The sequence below is a fragment of the Macaca nemestrina genome, chromosome 9 (genome assembly GCF_043159975.1).
Source record: "Macaca nemestrina isolate mMacNem1 chromosome 9, mMacNem.hap1, whole genome shotgun sequence".
Lineage (NCBI taxonomy): Eukaryota > Metazoa > Chordata > Mammalia > Primates > Cercopithecidae > Macaca > Macaca nemestrina.
The window spans coordinates 117,553,468-117,557,316 of record NC_092133.1 but is presented as its reverse complement, the minus strand read 5'-3'; positions in this window follow the sequence as shown (position 1 = coordinate 117,557,316).

Here is a 3,849-nt window from a genome sequence, read left to right as displayed (position 1 = left end):
CCACGGAAGGTGAAGGGATGGTTCAGCACCAAGGACAGAGGCATATGCACAGGCTTACTTTCCTGCCCTCTCCACCTCATGCATATTTTAGTCATGCTGTGTGATTATGTCTTAGATTAAGTACCCTTCCTCATTGCTGAGTCTAACTGTATTATCGTTTTCACTTTATGCTGAAATTTGTTTCTTATTTATCTCCTTTATCATTCCTTCTCCTTACCCTCACTTAGTACAATTCCTGGGGCATAGTAGGTTAAATAAATTTTAGATTAATTAATAATGAATCAATCACTCAATAAATTAACAAATATATTTCAGAAAAAGACTAAAATCCAAAGAGACACAAATAAAACAATTATGCCAGGAAGCAAAAATAATATATTTGTTATTACTCCTTCAGACATCACTTCTCACCCTGGTTTTGCATCAGAATGATCTGAAGAGATTATTGACAATGCAAAGTCCAACCTGGGGGACATAGGAAGACCCTGTCTCTACAGAATATTTTAAAACTTAGCCGGGCATAATGGTAAGGGAAGCGGAGGCAGGAGGATTTCTTGAGCCCAGGAGTTCAGAGCTACAGTGAGCTATGATCGCACCACTGCACTCCAGCCTGGGCAACAGAGCAAAAACCGTGACTCAAAAAAAAAAAAAAAAAAAAAAAAAGCAAAAGCAAACTCAAAGGTGCTTCCCCAGAAATACTAGAAATACAGAAAGTAAGAGAATTCTGATGGCGTGGACTTGGCATGTGTATAGAAGTAGGGGGACAGCTTCCACAGGTGATTTCCAAAGGCATGAAATAATTCTATAAATAATAGTTATAAGTTGTGCTATATTCCTAAGGAGAAATTAAGCATGTGGGAGGGAAAGAAAGCTCCAGCTGTCCTGCTTCATATGAGCAACAGGACCCAATCTTTTCAGCTGGATGAAATGAAAATCAGCAGGAGATGCATCTTTATTCTGATACCTGCTGGTCTCCCACTCATGATGTAATAGTACAGGCAAAGTTATTCTTTGATTAAGTTCCTTAATCAAAGTACAATCACTTAATAAAATTCTGGATATTAGACCTTTGTCAGATACATAGTTTGTGGATATTTTCCTTTCATTCTGTGGGTTGTCTGTTTACTCTGTTAGTAGTTTCTCTTGCTGTGCAGAAGCTCTTTGGTTTAATTAGGTCCCACTTGTCAATTTTTGTTTTCATTGCAATTGCTTTTGGGACTTAGTCAAAAATTATTTGCCAAGGCTGATGTCAAAAAGGCTATTTCCTAGGTTTTCTTCTAGGATTTTTATAGTTTAAGGTCTTACATTTAAATCTTTAATATATATTGAATTAATTTTTATATATGCTGAAAAGTAAGGGTCTAATTTCATTCTTCTGCATATGACTAGCCAGATATTCCAGCACCATTTATTGAATAGGGAGTCCTTTCCCCATTGCTTGTTTTTGTCAGCCTTGTCAAAGATCTGAAGATTGTAGGTGTGTAGCCTTATTTCTCAATTCCTATTCTGTTCCATTGGTCTATATGTCTGTTTTTGTACCAGTACCATGCTATTTTGGTTACTGTGGCCTAATAGTATAGTTTGAAGTCAAGCAGTATGATCTCTCCATCTTTGTTCTTTTTGCTTCAGATTGCTTTGGCTGTTTTGGGTCTTTTTGGTCTCATATAAATTTTAGAATTTTTTTTCTCTAATTCTACAAAGAATGACATTGGTAGTTTGATAGAAATAGCATTGAATTTGTAAGTTGCTTTGGGCAATATGGTCATTTTAATGATATTGATTCTTCCAATCCATAGGTATGGAATGGCTTTCCATTTATTTGTATTATCTCTGATTTATTTCAGCAGAGTTTTGTAGTTTTTGTAGAGATCTTTCACCTCCTTTGTTAGGTGTATTTTCAGTGTTTCATTTTCTTTGTGGCTATTGTAAATGGAATCGTGTTCTTGATTTGACTCTCAGCCTGAGCACTATTGGCGTATAGAAATACTATTGGTTTTTGTACATTAATTTTATCTCCAGAAACCTTGCTAAAATCGTTTATCAGTTCTGTTAGCCCTTTGGCAGAGTCTTTAGGGCTTTCCAATTATAGAATCATGTTGTCAATGAAGAGAGAGAGTTTGACTTCTTTTCCTCTTTGGATGCCTTTTATTTCTTTCTCTTGCCTAATTGCTCTGGCCAGGACTTCCAATACTATACGAATGATATAGTATAGGAGTGGTGAGAGTGGATATCCTTGTCTTGTTCCAGTTCTCAAGGGGAATGGTTCTGGCTTTTGTCTGTTCTGTAAGATGGCAGCTATGGGTTTATCATAAGTGGCTCTTATTATTGTGAGGTATGTTCCTTTTCTTGCCAAGTCTGTTGAAGGTTTTATCATGAAGAGATGTTGGATTCAATAAAAAGTTTTTTCTGCATCTATCGAGATAATCATATGGTTTTCACTTTTAATTGTTTATGTGGTTAATTACATTTATAGACTTGCATATGGTGAACCAACATTGCACTCCAGGAATAAAGTCCACTTGGTTATGGTGAATGAATGTTTTAATGTGCTGTTGGATTCAGTTTACTAGTGTTTTGTTGAAGACTTTTGGGTCTATTAACATAGATCAGGGATATTGGCCTGAACTTTTCTTTCATCGTATCTATGCTGGATTTTTGTAGTAGGCTGATACTGGCTTCATAGAATGAGTTGGGAAGGAGTCCCTCCTCCTCATTTTTTTGGAATAGTCTCAATAGGATTGGTGGCAGTTCTTTATACATCTGATAGAATTCAGCAGTTAATCCATCTGGTCCAGAGATTTATTTGGTTGGTAGGTTTTTTGTTTGTTTGTTTGTTTTGTTTTTTGTTTTTTGTTTTTTGTTTTTTTACTGATTCAATTTTATTGCTTGATATTGGTCTATTCAGGGTTTCAATGTCTTCCTGATTCAATCTTGGGAGATTGTGTGCTTCCAGGAATTTATCTATTTCTGCTAGACTTTCTAGTTTGTATAAATAGAGTGGTTCACAGTATTCTCTGAGGATCTTTTGTATCTCTGTGGGATCAGTTGTAATGTCATCTTTGTCATTTCTGATTGTACTGATTTGGATATTGTCTTTGTTCTGTGTTAATTTAGCTAGCAGCCTATCAATCTTGTTTGTTGTTTTAAAGAACCAACTTTTGGTTTCATTGCTCTTTATGGATTTTTGTATCTGAATTTTATTTAATTCTCTAATTTTAGTAATTTATTTTCTTCTGATAGCTTTGGAGTTCGTTTGTTCTTTTTTCTAGTTCTATTAAGTGAAAAGTTAGATTGTTAATTTGATATTTTTTAACTTTTTGATGAAGGCATTTAGGGCTTATTAATATTTTTGAATCCCTAGTTAATATGGTATGAAGTTGTTTTCTTGCAGGACGGTGATCAAACTCTAAAAATTATAATTGGTTTTAAAAATAACATTTGGTGATACACTGAAAATTTCAGTGTATTTGACACCATGTTGGAAAAGATAAAAATTATTTTAAAGTATATCTCTACTTTAGTTAGTACAAAATTTATATTTTCTTCCTTTAAAATGAAAAATAATATTTTCCATATTCCTGATCTTTCCAGAAAGTTTAATCTTCAAAATATAACAAAAGATCTTTGTTAGTTAAGGTATTCCCATTGTTTAAGGAAGAAAATCCTCTCTTAAATACAACTAGAAGCAATCTGTTTAGAGTAATATTACTAAGGATTGTGACATATGGCTTCCATGTCCTGTTTTGTCAAAATAGAAAGAAACAACGCTGGAAGAGAAATGAAAATGAGAAAGACCATTACAAATCATCTATGGATAAACATAAAATTTATAGCTAAACAATTTGGGGT